Genomic DNA, 15962 nt, shown 5'->3' with positions numbered 1-15962 from the left:
GTTAGATTCCATACAAACGTAAGGAAGTGGAAAACTGGAATGCTCTTCCAGTCTGTTGTAGGGGAAAACGCCCTCCAGGGATTCAAGACAAAGTTAGATAAGTTACTGCTGAACTGGAATGTACGCAGGTGAGGCTGGACTCATTTAGAGCACTGGTCTTTGACCTAAGGGCCATCGCGTGAGCGGAGTGCTGGGCACAATGGCCCATTGGTCTGACCCAGCAACGGCAATTCTTATGTTCTCATGACTGAAACATGGCTATTAAACAGATAAGTAAGATGTAAATGTAACCAGTGGTTACAAATACAGTCAAACCTCAGTTTGCGAGTAACGAGGTTTGTGAGTGTTTTGCAAGACGAGCAAAACACTTCAGCAAACTGTGACTCGCAAAACAAGCATTGCCTCGATAAACGAGTCCTCCAAACCAGAGAAGAGTTAAAAGACGCATGCACCGAATTTCCCAGCGTGGTAAAGTAAACTAAAGAAAAGTCACATGCGTGCTTTCCCCTCACCTTCCCTTTGAAGCCCGCCTTCAAATTCTCACGCCCTTCTTTTCGGTGGCCTCTGACTGGTAGAGAGCGTCTGTCTCTGGATGCTGGCTCTGCGGGTGCATGCGCAGTTGAGGTGTACCAGACGGCGGTGCGGGTTGAAACTGGCACAAATCAGCTCAGGGATCTGGGAAGGGGACGCCGGACCAATCTACGTTTGAGCCAGGAAGAAAACCAGTTGGGGCTGGCTTGTCGTTCCCCAGCCGCTGGCGTCGGATGGATCCTGCCGGGAAGAAGACCGACTGGGGCTGGCTTATCGTTCCCCAGCCGCTGGCGTCGGATGGATCCTGCGCTGAATGAGAGGGAACAAAGGCCTGAGATGGCGCGTGAGAGAATGGCTAATAAAGACAGTAAGTGCACGAGATGATCTGCACTGCTCCCACAGGCTGGGGGGTGAAGTTGGGCGTTGTGAGCAGAGGCAGAGAACGGGCATGCAGAATGTGGGTTTCATTCCAGAGGAAATCATACCAGAGCGTGATGGAGCAGGACTTGGGGGGGGGGGGGGGCCAGACTAAGAAATGGTGTGCAAGGATTACAGAGGAAATGATGACCCAAGACAGAGTGGTAGGCGCAGTTAGCCTTATATTGGGTTGTGGAACGAAAAGTTTTTGTTTCCATTATCTTCTATGGGGAAAGTTGCTTTGATATACGAGCACTTTGAATTACGAGCATACTTGGAACGAATTATGCTCATAAACCAAGGTACCACTAATTAAAAGGTAATTAAAAGTTGTCAGAAAAAAAAATGTTTAGAGTTATCTGAGGGGAGACTAGCTTGCCTTTGTAACTTTAAGAATTCAAAGCATGCACAAGGAATCCTGGACAGCACAGCTCTCTCTCTAAGAGGATTCTAAACTGCCAGGTGAGTTGGAAGGGCTTTTCTGGTGGGAGACAGAGGCGTATTTGAGCTGTCTCTGGTGTATTGGGTAATTTCTGTAAAGAATGTTTTAGTTAATTGATTAATTGATTGATTGAGAGTTAGACTTTGTACAGAGAGTCTGTATTAATTTATTGATTGGGTCCATGGTAGTTATCTGCCCAAAGTGAGAAATAAAAAAGGTTTTATTTGGCTTTAGCATAACAGCTGATATTTAAGGACATATATAAAAAATTGAAAGATAGAGCCTACCTTAGACAATTTATTATGACTTCATTATTCATATTTAGTAAAGTAATTGAGTTTATTTCTTTCAAAGTTTTGTTCTGCAAAAGTTAAAAGTGATTGCAGTGGGTAAAGATATTTTAGGATTAAATAAAAATTAATAGTCCTAAACCTTACCACTAGCTATTCAACTGTTTGGCTTATTTTTTAGCAGTACTTTCCTGCAATCAGTAAGGATAATTTACTGATCAAAATGTCAATTTTGATAATTTATATCTGCTGTCTATATTTTGCACTATATTTGTCAGTTTCTCTATAGTTGTTACTGAGGTGTCATTGTATATTTTAAAGTCATCTGCCTTGACCTCGTTGAAAAACCTCCCTAATATAAATGATAATATTTTCTCTGCATAGTGTGCTTTGTGTTTTTTTAATTTTGTGGTTATCATTATGTTTTAATAAGATTATATTGTGTGTATATGAAAAATGAATGGAAGAAATTGCATTACAATTAGTACTATTATTATGGGGGTGGGGTCTATGGTGGAGCTTGGGCGGGGGTACTCGGTGGATATTTGTTAGACTTAGGGGGTACTTGGCTTGAAGAAGTTGAGAAACACTGCCTTAGACCAGTGTTTATCAACTCAGTCCTGGAGTCCCCCCTTTCCAGTTTGGTTTTCAGGATAACCACAATGAATATGCATGAAAAAAAATTGCATATAATGGAGACCATTTAATATTACTTCATTGTTTACATTTAGTGAAATAATTTGAGTTTATTTCTTCAAAGTTTCTTTCTGCAAAAGTTAAAGTGATTGCAGTGGGTAAAGGTATTTCAGAATTAAATAAAAATTAAGTCGTAAACCTTACCACTCAGCTATTTAATGGTCTGGCTTATCTTTTTAGCAGTACTTTCCTGAGAGTTTTAACTTTGCTAACTTGTTCTGGGACTTAACCTAAAAACTCTGTTGGTCTAAATTCTAGTTTAATTCCTATAACACTTATCTATTAACTGTGGTGGAGTTTAGTTTTAGAATATTGAAAATATTTGTGGTTTCTAATCTAATTTAAGGCTTGGTTTTTTATACCGAGTCATCATTCTAAGAAAGCTCAACTCGGTTTACAATAATTAACTTAACAAATAAAAACCATAAAAAATAAGACTAAATTTCGGGAAATTAATTTTCAAAGTGTTTAGCAAATAAAGTAGTTTTTAAAGATTTGTGAAAAAGTTGAAATGAGCCGGAAATCCTTAAAAGAAATGGAAGATCATTCCAAAGTTGAGAAAACTTAAAGATCAGAGATTGACTAAAAATCTTGACTCCTTTAATCCCTTTTTTGGAAGGAAGAGATAATTAAAATTGTTGGTTGCCTCTTGCAAAAGAAAGTGTGTAAGCATTCCAAGATAAAATTGTATGGGTGGATTATAGTTTAGGGATATTTCAATTATCCATTTCTTTTATAGTTAGTTTAAAGAAAACAAATTTATAGGGATTATTGTAAGTCGGAATCTTATAGCATAGTTAAGGTTTTTCCTTAATGATTTATTACAAGTTAGAGTAGTAGCTAACATCTGGAGCATCAATCAACCGCTAGCCAACACAAGCAAGAAGAAGAGGAGGAAAAAAGAAAAGAAAATCTACTTACCTATTACATGGATCCATGGAGTGAATTCAGCTATAAAGCCTGTAAGAGAAAAATAATACAGAAAGAATCAGAACTTTCACACAACTTCCTGCTTGACACAAGAAAATTAAAGAAATAACATTCAAGGATAGTACTATTATCCCAGGACAAGCAGGCAGCTATTCTTGACTGATGGGTGACGGCACCGACGGAGCCCCGGTACGGACAATTTTAGAGTGATCTCACTCTAAGAACTTTTAGAAAGTTCTAGCTCGGCCGCACCGCGCACGCGCGAGTGCCTTCCCGCCCGACAGAGGCGCGCGGTCCCTCAGTTTCTTAGTTTCCGCGGAGCTAAGAAGACGCGTTTTCAACGGCTGTTGAAATTTTTTTATAACTTGCCTTCCCGCTCGCGTAAACTTTTGACTTTATTACTTTCTTTTATTACTTTACTTTTATTTTGGTAAAAAAAAAAAAAAAAAAAAAAACTTCTTTTTTCTTCAATTTCGGTTTTTCCCCGGCGGGGCCTTCTGCCACCATCGAAGCCTCGGCCTTCGATTTGGCGGAAGCCGTTTTCCCTTTCATGCCCCCTCAACCGGGTTTTAAAAAGTGCCAGCGGTGTGCTAGGCCTATATCTCTCACGGACCCACACAACTGGTGCTTGCAGTGTTTGGGTCCTGAGCATCAGGCCTCTTCTTGCACCCGCTGTGCTACTTTAAAGAAAAGAACATTAAAAAATCGCTTAATTCAACAGCGTTTGTTATTCGGTGCCGAGATGTCCGACCCCGTTCCTTCGACTCCGGCTTCGGCACCGCTTCAGTCGGCACCCTCGTCTTCGACGCCGCGTGATTCCACACCGGCATCCCAACAGTCAGGTAAGCCGGCTAAGAAGCCTTCCCCGCTGGAACGTCTTCCGGCCTCGAGTGCAGTGAGCCCAGTCCTGCCGCCGGTTAGACGCCAGCGGAAGCGCTCCGCCCCTATTGAGGTGAGTCCCTCGACATCGGGCTCCTCATCTCCGGGGCGTAGAGCGGCACCGCAGGTACCGCAGAAGAAAAAAGCGGTACCGGTGCCATCCCTCGATGACCGCATTACGGCCATCCTTCATGTGCAGCTTAAGGAGCAATTAGAACGACTCCTTCCTGCTATAATGACACCGAACCTTCCGGTGCCAGTCCGCACCGAGCCATCGGTACCGGTTGTACATCAACCCGTGTCGGTACCGGTTGTCGAACCTGTCTTACCTGCTTCTACTGTCTCGGTACCGCTTCACCTAACTTCATCGGTATCGATGCCAGTCCTTGCACCGGAGCCGACAGCTCACCATCAATCGGTACAGACTTCGGCACCGGTGCGACCGATAACATCGCCTGACTCGGTATCGATGAGGTCGGGTAAGTCGGTACGCAAAACCCGACACATGCAAACATCGACACCTGAGTCTCGGGACCATTCTTCCCATGTCAGAGACCCTGATCTGTGGGGGGACTCAGAGGAACCCTTTCTTTCTGAAGGAGAATGTTCCTCAGAGGAGGAGGATTCGGCTCTCCCTGACCCATCCTCCAAGCAGACTACTTCCTCTTTCTCCAATTTCTTGAAAGAGATGTGTGAGTCTTTGTCCATTCCTTTGGAGGCTGAATCCAAAAAGTCTAAAGCTTTTTTGGATGCCCTTGATTTTGATCAGCCTCCAAAGGAATTTTTGAAGCTTCCCCTTCATGACATCTTGAGGGAAACTTTCTATAAAAATTTAGAGACTCCTTTAACTGTTCCAGGGGCCCCACGTAAACTGGATTCTCTATACAAGGTAATTCCCATTCCTGGGTTCGACAAGCCTCAACTTCCACACGAATCCTTATTTGTCGAATCCACCCTTAAAAAGACTTCAGGAGCCAGTGTATATGCATCTGTCCCTCCTGGCAGAGAAGGAAGGGCCATGGATAAATTCGGTAAGAGGCTCTACCAAAACGCTATGTTAGCAAATAGAGCTAGTAATTATGCTTTTCATTTTTCTTTTTATTTAAAGCATCTCCTTACCACCATGGCTTCCTTCGAGAAGTATCTTCCTTCAAGAAAACATCCATCTTTTCACTCCTGCTTGTCGTCTCTATTCCAACTTCGTAAGTTTATGGTTAGGTCCATATATGACACCTTTGAACTTACATCCAGAGCGACAGCTATGTCGGTGGCTATGCGCCGTTTGGCCTGGCTTCGGGTATCCGAGCTTGATGTTAACCATCAAGATCGGTTAGCCAACGCCCCATGCCTAGGGGATGAGCTCTTTGGGGATTCCATGGACTCTACCACCCAAAAGCTCTCGGCTCATGAGACGCGCTGGGATACCCTGCTCAAGAATAAAAAGAAGCCTCCTCCACCGAGACCATACAGGCAGCAATCGGCTTATCAACGCCGTTTCACAGCCCGTCCATTGCCTACCACTGCTCAACAACCTCGACGTCAGAGGCAACAGCAACGTCAGCCTCCCCGACAGCAGCAACAGCAGCAACCTGCGAAACAACCTCCTCAGCAGAAGTCACAGCCCTTTTGACTTCTTTCTCCGCAGTATAGCCAGTATCCCTGTTCCTGTTCTCCTGCCTCAACCAATAGGAGGTCGACTTTCTCTGTTCTTCAGCCGGTGGGAAGTAATCACTTCGGACCAATGGGTCCTCAACATCATCCGCCACGGCTACTCTCTCAACTTTCAGACTCTCCCACCTCAAAGCCTGCCAAAAGAGTCTGCTTTGAACAGTCCTCAATCAGCCCTCCTTATTCAGGAGGTCCAATCCCTCCTCCTTCTGAACGCTATAGAGGAAGTTCCTCTAGATCAAAAGGGGCAGGGATTCTACTCCCGTTACTTTCTAGTTCCCAAAAAGACAGGAGATCTCAGACCCATCCTGGACCTTCGCGATCTCAACATTCATCTAGTAAAAGAAAAATTCAAGATGCTTTCTTTAGCCATACTTTATCCCCTTCTAAATCAAAACGACTGGCTATGCTCCCTCGATCTCAAAGAGGCTTACACTCACATACCGATCAATGTAACCTCAAGACCATATCTCCGATTCATGATCAATCATTGTCATTACCAGTACAAGGTGCTGCCCTTCGGTCTTGCCTCATCTCCAAGGGTATTCACCAAATGTCTCATTGTGGTGGCGGCTTTTCTGCGCTCTCACCACCTGCAGGTATTTCCTTACCTGGACGATTGGTTGATCAAAGACACTTCTGCCCAAGCGGTCCTTCTGGCCACCAACCAAACCATCCAGTTTCTGCAACTTCTGGGATTCGAGATCAATCTACCCAAATCTCATATCATTCCCACTCAGAGACTTCAATTCATTGGAGCGATCCTGGACACACTCCTCATGAGAGCTTTCCTGCCATCCAATCGGCTTCAGACCCTTCAGTCTCTATGTCACCAGGTACTTCCTCTGCCGTCCATCTCAGCAAGACAAATGATGGTGCTCTTGGGACACATGGCATCCACAGTTCATGTCACACCTCATGCCCGTCTTCACCTGCGCACTCCTCAATGGACCCTTGCGACCCAGTGGTCCCAAGCGTCGGACTCTTGCTCTCGACACATATCTGTGACATCATCTCTTCGTCAGTCTCTGCAATGGTGGTTGGTATCCTCAAATCTATCCAGAGGTCTTCTGTTCCATCAGCCTCCTCATCAACTAGTCATCACCACCGACGCCTCTCTGTACGCATGGGGAGCTCACTTGAACGAGTTCCAGACTCAGGGTCTTTGGTCAGCCCAGGAAAAGAAGCATCAAATCAATTTCCTGGAACTCAGAGCGATGTTTTACGCCCTCAAGGCCTTTCAACACCTTCTCTTTCCTCAGGTCCTTCTGTTGTGCACAGACAATCAGGTTGCGATGTACTACATCAACAAACAGGGTGGGACAGGCTCTCGCCTGTTATGCCAGGAAGCCCAGAAGATCTGGAATTGGGCCATAGATCATCATCTCTTCCTGAAAGCTATTTACATTCAGGGGAAACAGAATTCATTAGCGGACAAACTCAGCAGAATTCTCCAGCCTCACGAGTGGACACTCGACCCTGTAACTCTACAGTCTATCTTCACTCAATGGGGCACTCCTCAGATAGACCTCTTTGCAGCTCCTCCCAATCACCAGCTGCCCCGTTTCTGCTCAAGACTTTACTCTCCACACCGTCTCACAGCAGATGCTTTTCTCCTCGACTGGTCGAATCTGTTCCTGTACGCCTTCCCTCCTCTACCTCTCATGTTGAGAACCTTGTTCAAGCTCAAGAGGGAACGAGCCACCATGATTCTGATTGCTCCGAGGTGGCCCAGGCAACATTGGTTCTCCCTTCTACTTCAACTCAGTTCCAGGGAACCTTTTCTTCTTCCTCTGTTTCCTTCTCTGCTTACGCAACAGCAGGGAACCCTTCTGCATCCCAACCTCCAGTCTCTACACCTGATGGCTTGGTATCTCTCGGGCTGAACTCGACTGATACTCTTTTGTCTCAGCCCGTTCGTTCCATTCTGGATGCCTCCAGGAAACCAGCCACTCTACAATGTTACCATCAAAAGTGGACGAGGTTTTCTTCCTGGTGTCTTCTTCATCATCTTGATCCCACTTCCCTAGCGGTGGAGACGTTGTTGGATTATCTTCTTTCTTTGTCTGATTCTGGCCTGAAGTCCTCTTCCATCAGGGTCCACCTCAGTGCCATTGCAGCTTTTCATGAGCCAGTCCATGGAAAACTTCTTTCAGCTCATCCCCTGGTATCCAGGTTCATGCGTGGGCTTTTCAATGTGAAACCACCTCTTAAAGCCCCTCCGGTTATCTGGGATCTCAATGTGGTTCTTTCCGCTTTAATGAAACCTCCATTTGAACCTTTAGCTACCTCTCCTTTCAAATTTCTCACTTGGAAGGTGCTTTTTCTTATTGCCATTACCTCTGCCAGGAGGGTCAGTGAGCTTCATGCACTGGTTGCAGATCCACCTTTTACGGTTTTTCACCATGACAAGGTGGTTCTGCGTACACATCCAAAGTTTCTCCCCAAGGTTGTTTCTGAATTTCATCTCAACCAATCCATTGTTTTACCTGTTTTCTTTCCAAAACCTCATTCTCATTCTGGGGAACAAGCTCTGCATACTTTGGATTGTAAAAGGGCTCTTGCTTACTATCTGGAGCGTACGAAACCCCACAGATCAGTTCCCCAACTCTTTCTGTCCTTTGATCCGAATAAATTGGGACGTCCTGTTTCTAAACGTACGTTGTCTAATTGGCTTGCAGCGTGCATTTCATTCTGTTATGCTCAGACCGGACTGACACTGGAAGGTTCTGTCACAGCCCATAAAGTCAGAGCAATGGCAGCATCTGTAGCTTTCCTCCGTTCCACTCCTATTGAGGAAATCTGCAAGGCTGCTACTTGGTCCTCAGTTCACACTTTTACATCTCATTATTGTCTGGATACGTTCTCCAGAAGGGATGGTCACTTCGGCCAATCTGTTTTGCAAAATTTGTTTTCCTAATGGCCAACCTTCCCTCCATCCCTCTTTTTGTTAGCTTGGAGGTCACCCATCAGTCAAGAATAGCTGCCTGCTTGTCCTGGGATAAAGCACAGTTACTTACCGTAACAGGTGTTATCCAGGGACAGCAGGCAGATATTCTTGCGTCCCACCCACCTCCCCGGGTTGGCTTCTTAGCTGGCTTATACTAACTGAGGGACCGCGCGCCTCTGTCGGGCGGGAAGGCACTCGCGCGTGCGCGGTGCGGCCGAGCTAGAACTTTCTAAAAGTTCTTAGAGTGAGATCACTCTAAAATTGTCCGTACCGGGGCTCCGTCGGTGCCGTCACCCATCAGTCAAGAATATCTGCCTGCTGTCCCTGGATAACACCTGTTACGGTAAGTAACTGTGCTTAGTGGCTGATGTAATAAATGCATTGTTGAGGTTTTAGAGGTGAAACATTTGCATCTGTGGAAAAAGAGTTAAGGATTGTTAATGTAAAAAAACTGATAATTTGTTGAAATATTGATGCCTTTATTCAATTTTGTGCAAATAAATTTTAAATTACTATTCACAGAGTATATGATCCATAAGTGTAATTTTTCACCCAGTGAAATCTTTAGGGTGAAGTATTTTATAATGTTACTGTCTTTTTCCTTTTTTGAGCTGCTCCCCTCCTCTAGTGCATTCTCAATTCACAAACTGAGCTTGTGCAAGAAATCCTGCTGTTTGGAGGCATTCCTCTATATTCAAGAATCAGCACCAGGAGGAGGAGAGTGGTTCAGGTACTAACTGGCGGGACATTGACATCCCAACCAGCCATTTAAAGGGGTGCTGAAGTTCTACAGGGGCCTAAGCCCAAAGTGGGTGGAGGCCCAGACCCTGTCCATGGCTATGCCACTTCCTATAGGACTCCTAGTGTGGAGAAAGCTCAAAATTCTTTCCAGAAAGTGGATGTGGCAGCAGCGCTGTGCTGGTTCTTGTGGGGCTCATGCATCAATGTTTCTGGACCTGCAGTTGGACTGCTATAGTCTTCATTGTTGAGTCACAGCAAGAGGAAGAACTTGTATGAAAAACTTTGCACTGTAACTATGGCAAATTGCAACTTGTAAACTGTATATTATGTATGTTGGTATTAGATCCCTAATATGTGTCGAGTTAGGATAAAAACTTTTACTGGAAAAAATAACTTGTACTGTAACTATGACAAACTGTAACCTGTTAACTGTATGTTAGCCTATAGCCAGTTCTGAGCTGTATGGGGAGGACAGGATAGAAAACAAAATATATTCGCTGGGGTTACTGTATTTGTCTTTTCATGGTTGAGCGTTACTGCCGTCCTCCCGTGACTGCCTGTTTTTTTATTTTTATTTATTTTTAATCTTTATTCATTTTTACAACTTACAACAAGTGTATCATTTGAAATTGAATACATCACTTGATTTTCTATCATATTCAACATTAATTAATAAAATTTAACCCCCTCCCTCCCACCAATACCATATCATATGCAATCACATATATCCTACAAAATATCCTTTCCTACTGATCTAAACATTTAATAAAAGATCAGAAATCCCCCCCACCCTCACCCCCTCATTTGCAATTGTACTAATTAAGGAAAAATGGTATCTATTCATTACAATAATTCATCAATGGCTCCCAAATCTCTTTAAATTTATTATAATTTCTTTTTTGTATGGCTATTGTTCTTTCCATTTTATAAATGTGACACGACGACTTCCACCAAAAACTGTAATTGAGTCTCTTCCAATTATTTGTGATATGTTGTATGGCGATCCCTGTCATAATCAAAGGAAGCCTGTTATTTTTAGATGAAATTTGGCTCTTTGCTCTCGTTGACATGCCAAATAGAACCGTATCATACGATAATGCCACAGGATTTTCCAATAAACAATTTATTTGGCCCCATATTGATTTCCAAAAGGCCAAGATAAATGGACAATAGAATAATAAGTGATCTAGAATCCCTGCTTCAAGATTACAATGCCAGCATCTATTAGACTTAGAGCTATTTAACTTTTGTAATCTAACTGGGGTCCAAAATGCTCTATGCAGAAGAAAAAAACAAGTTTGTCTCTTAGATGCGGATACTGTACATCTCATCCTCCAAGACCAAATACGTGGCCATTGAGACGCAGAAATTTGCTTAATTTCAATGCTCCAAATATCCCTTAGACCAGTTTTAGGCTTCTTGTTTACAAATCCGTTTATCAGTTTATACCACTGCGTGGCCTGGTGTCCCAGGAAGTCCACCTGAAAGCATAAAAATTCCAAACTATATTGATTGTTAAGATTTTTCCATTCAGGGAACCCTGCCTGAATAGCCTGCTTCAGTTGCAACCATCTGAAACTTTGTGATTTATTAAGACCATATTTATGTTGCCTGTTTTTTTTATTTGTTATTTGTTCATTCCTACTGTTGTGCTGTAGCCTATGGTTCCTTGTTATGGTGCTGGCTACTCTTTCAATAAAAAATATTTTTAAAAGAAAATTAAATACATAAAATACAGTGCATTACAGTAATCTAAGGATGAGGTAAAATTAAACTTTGAGCCACTATGTGAAAGGGGGCTACTGTATAGAGGTACCCGAGTTACCTTTTATAAAGTAAGTTCCTTTTTTTTGTTGCTCCCTAGATCTGTTTTTTTTTGGCAGCCCCTGTACCAATTACCTGGCAAAGTAACTTTTTATACTACATGAAGAGAATGCTCCATTTCTGTGCAGACACTGATTCATTAACAGATTTCTTTCTCTGAGCTGCCATTTTGTTCAGCTGTCAGTGAATAAACTGGTTTGCCGATCCATATGTATTAGCAACAGCAAGATATTTTCCAATGTAGCTAAAAATACTTATTTATTAACAAGGTGACTATTTTTTATATCAAAAGAAATATTTATGTTTACTTTTCATCTTTCTCTTGTTTGCAGTTGAGGAGACGTTTGTGAGGGGAATTTATAGTGCTGCAGTGATCATCCTTTTGAAAATGGAAGTGTGGGCCTTCCTGTTCTGAGTGCAAGACTGCAGAGAGGTCAGTAATGCTTAAAATAGTTCATAGTGTTTTACGCCAAAGGTATAACCAAGATTCATAGCAGATATTTCTATTGACTTCATAAACCACAGGACAGAGAACACTGGGGTTATTTCCGTACATAGACTTAATTGCAAGTGGTGGTGTAGAGCGACTTCACATTTCTTTCTGCTGAACTCAAAGCTATCTGCTATAAGTAAAAATAGCTGATGAGTTAGACAACAGAGGTTCTGCTGCTCAGATGTAACTTGTTCACTGGAAAATTTAATTTTGAAATATATCATTTGGGCCTAAGAAGAAATGAGATTAGCTGATAATTTTGTCCTACTTCCATGCAAAAGCAGACATTAACTTGTGCAGGGTTTATGACTTGAACCATCTGTTACATAGTTTAATTGGGTTTCAATTATCACGCCATTTAAACCACTTACATTAGGCTTGGAAGATGCGATCAAGTCGCCTGCTGGTGCCTAATGTAAGGCAACTTGTTTGTGAATCTGGACCTTAGTGCTTTTATTTTATTGATTGATTTTATGAACAGAGTCTTACAAAAAGGTGTATAGCAGGTATGGCTTGATCCAAACAACCTCCATTTTTACATGTTAAAATAACCAAATTAAGCATGAAATACAATCAATAAAATAGGCAAATAAACCTTAGTAATAGTGATGGCATGATACAGTTTCAGAATACATACATTAATACATAAGCAGTAGAATATTCTAGTAAAATAGATATGATGCTCATGATGTTGATACAATACAATGAAACATCTCAATAGATAGCCAAGGGGCAACAGACAGGCTGAGTAGGACAAAGTCAGGATAAATGACTTTTTGTGCAGGATTTCCTTTGAATTATTTTTTTTAGAATGGATCAGTGCTGTTATATTAAGGGGCAGAACATTTTAGTACCAGAGTATTGTTTTTGGTTTGTGTTATGAGTGTATTGTTTTAACTTAATATGGATGTTTTTTTGTAAACTGCTTAGGCAGGTAATAAATTTGAAAATAAATAAATGGGTAGCTGAATTGAAGCCAAAATTACATGTACATTTGAATATGGTAAATGGAACTGGTCTTAGGAAAAAGATATGTGGTAACTTAGTCCAAATGTGGTTAAGTGGACAGACCCCCCCAAAGGCATTGAAAGCTTGGAAGAAGAGCTAGACTTTCTTCTACTTTGAGGTAGTTGAGTTAGGTGTAGCTCCTCTGGGAGAGAGTTCCAGAAGATGGGGGATTCTTGAGAAGGTTCACTGACGGGTATGGTCATATTTTTTATTGCTACTCAAACAATTGCCTTTGCTATGACTTTGTCAATCACCTGAGCGCATATGTTTTGTCAGAAATGTTTTTAATAGAAGAAGTCAAATGGGCACATTTCAAATTTAGATCGTGTGTAATGAGTAGATTTTCAAAAGCTTTAACTGTCTCATTACAGTTTTAATGTACCTGGTTAAAAATTCCTCAGTCTAGCCAGGTACATGCTCAAGGTACATAAATTTAGCCAATTAAAAAAGGATCTGAGGCATGGCTGGGATGGAGGAAGTAATTTAACTGGTTAGCACTGATTTTCAAACTTAGGGCTCCTTTTACAAAGCTGCGCTAGCGGTTTTAACTCATGCACTGGATTAGTGTGCGCTATCCGGAAATCTACCGCCTGCTCAAAAGGAGGCGGTAGTGGCTAGCGCGCGGCAATTTAGCATGCGCTATTCTGCGCGTTAAGGCCCTAGTACGGCTTTGTAAAAGGAGCCCTTAGTTGTCTTGTACATCTATCTGCAAACACTTGTTACAATTAGATTTAGGGCTTCAAACCTGGTGTCTTGGCTAGCATATCAGTCAATCGTAGATGCAAAAAATAAAATTGCTAGGTCATTTTTCTCATTCAGTGGGTTTGGAGAATGAAGCTCTAAATATTTAGTAGAGTCTTGATTATCTGACTCAAATGGGACAACTGGTAGTCAGATAAATGTCAGATAATACAGAAAAAATGAATAACAGATATGAATGTGAATTTCACATTTTATTAACAATTATATTGTGCATACATGCACTGTAATGACATCTTTGCAGAACTAGATTCACAAAGAAAACCAATACTGTATAAAATAGTATACTGTAATAAAGCCAAGCAGAGTAATTTGAGCAACACAGTTAGAACAAATAGATCAAATCACAAAATGTTTGATTGACCATTTTGTATTAAAAGTTTATTTTCATATTTTACTTCTCTTCCTTGTGGTGAGGTTGCACCAGTGTCTCAATACATTTCTCCCTCTGTATTCACGGTTTCAGAATTCATGGTTTTGATTATTCACGGTTTTTAGCTTGCTGGCTCCTCCTCCCAGATTACATCAGATTGCATAGAGAAATAACTGGTTCTATGCATTTACAGAGAAAATCACTGATTCCCAGCACTTTCTTCACCGTGTTTTGCCTCTCCTTCAGGAACAGTCCAGGTCTCCCACCATGTTATTTACGGTTTCACCATATTCACAATGGTTTTTAATAGAAAACAGCGAATAACATATGAAAAAGTTATTTGCGGGTTTTTCTGTATTTGGATTCTGTTAATCCCCTTATCACAGCAAATATGGAGGGAGAAAGTGTAGCATAATATCAGTAACAGTCACTTCCTCTTGTTCCAGAAAAGCCGGTGCTGCCTTGATCAACTTCACTGACTCATTTTCTCTGTTTTACCTAGTCCATGCACAGTTGTCATCAGCATCATCTTTACTGTTAGTTCTTCTTAGTCGTCTTTCTGCATCCATTCCTGTATGTAATTTTCACTTGTGTCCTCTCAGCCTCTGAAACAGGCTTTACCTGCAGAAAAGGCTTTTTAAAATTCTCCCCATTATGTGTAAAAATACATCTTTTCCTTGGTTTTCTTGCCCTTAGGTCCTTAATCCTGGAGTAAAAATATGGATTGATAGCATTTTCAGTAGTAATACTTTCTTTACCATTTCTAGATTTCCTTTTCCATCATTAAATGCATAAACAAATATTGTTAGAAGCTTACATTGATATTTTGTCTTTAATGATTCAAGATCATCCTGGTTCATTGGCTGACACAATGATGTGATATTAGGAGGAAGATAAATCGTTCTAATGTCAACAGTTCTCAGTTCATCCTCTTCAGGATAAGATTGTACCTTGTCAATGAGAAGGATTGCCTTCCTAGGGCAGGTTTAGCAAGTTAAAAAAAACAACAACAAAAAACTGTTCTACAGATGGAACAAATTCATTTGGAAAAAAAACCCACTCAACTTCAGAAAAATGGCTTTGTCCATCCAGGCACTTTTCTGGTTCTTAGAAGGGAACCAGGTTTTTAAAAGGATTCTTTTTTTTTTTTTTTTTTTTTAACTTTCCAATAAATGTTTGAGCTCTTGCATTACTTGTATTACTAGAGGCAAGAACAGTCACTCTTTATTTACAACCAGGAGATGAAGCTTCAAATAGAGAATGACACGGTGACAAAATTCATCATGGTCCCCGTGGATAACCACAGGAAACCATCCCGTGTCATTCTTCAATGTCTATCTCAACTTCTATCCTTCTACACCAGCATTCTTCAATGCAAGGCTTGAGGGTGAGTAGTTATGCCCATGTATACTCTGATTCTTCCTTCTCTCCTTAAAGAATGATATGGAGCTGGTTTCCCGCAATGAACAGGGATGAATTTTGTGACTATGTCATTCTCTAGCTTCAAACCAGGAAGCTAAAATATTTTCTGGCAACATTTAAATCCAGTTTTAATATAGTTATGCCTCTACTCCCTTCATATTCCTTCTTTTTTTAATAAGATGAAATCCTATAAATTCTTCAGAATCTGCTGATAATTTTACCCCAGAAAATTTGAGCTGTTTTATATTCCATAACTTTTTTTTCTTTTTAAAAAAATTTCCAATTTTTTCTTTTTTAAAAAAAATTTCCAATAATCAAGCCAGCCCACAGTAGTAGTGAAATCAGGATCTCCTTCGTTATATTCCTTTTGGGGAAAAAAAGTCTTTCTCTTGCAGTATTGTACCTGATATTTGTATGCCTTTGTCTCTTTCCTGTGTGAACAATAGGAGCAAAGCCTCACTTTTTCATAGTCACATTTTTCATAGATTTCTTAGTGTTTAATCCATAATTAGAGACATGATCAGAGCTCCATATCTCCT

General features: G+C 41.4%; 1 protein-coding gene across 11 annotated transcripts in view; it reads left to right on the top strand.

The window, feature by feature from the left end:
* The window catches only part of LOC117352366 (semaphorin-4D-like), a 348824-nt gene that overhangs the window by 147378 nt on the left and 185484 nt on the right, over positions 1-15962 (top strand). For all 11 annotated transcript variants that reach the window (XM_033928889.1, XM_033928898.1, XM_033928879.1 and 8 more), the window contains one exon: positions 11701-11801. The gene's annotated coding sequence lies outside the window, so the exon portion shown is untranslated. The remainder of the gene's footprint in view (positions 1-11700; positions 11802-15962) is intronic.

This window comes from Geotrypetes seraphini, chromosome 1, assembly GCF_902459505.1.
Source record: "Geotrypetes seraphini chromosome 1, aGeoSer1.1, whole genome shotgun sequence".
In the NCBI taxonomy this organism is placed as follows: Eukaryota; Metazoa; Chordata; class Amphibia; order Gymnophiona; family Dermophiidae; genus Geotrypetes; species Geotrypetes seraphini.
The sequence above is the reverse complement of the archived record's forward strand: the minus strand, read 5'-3'. Positions and strand labels throughout refer to the sequence as shown.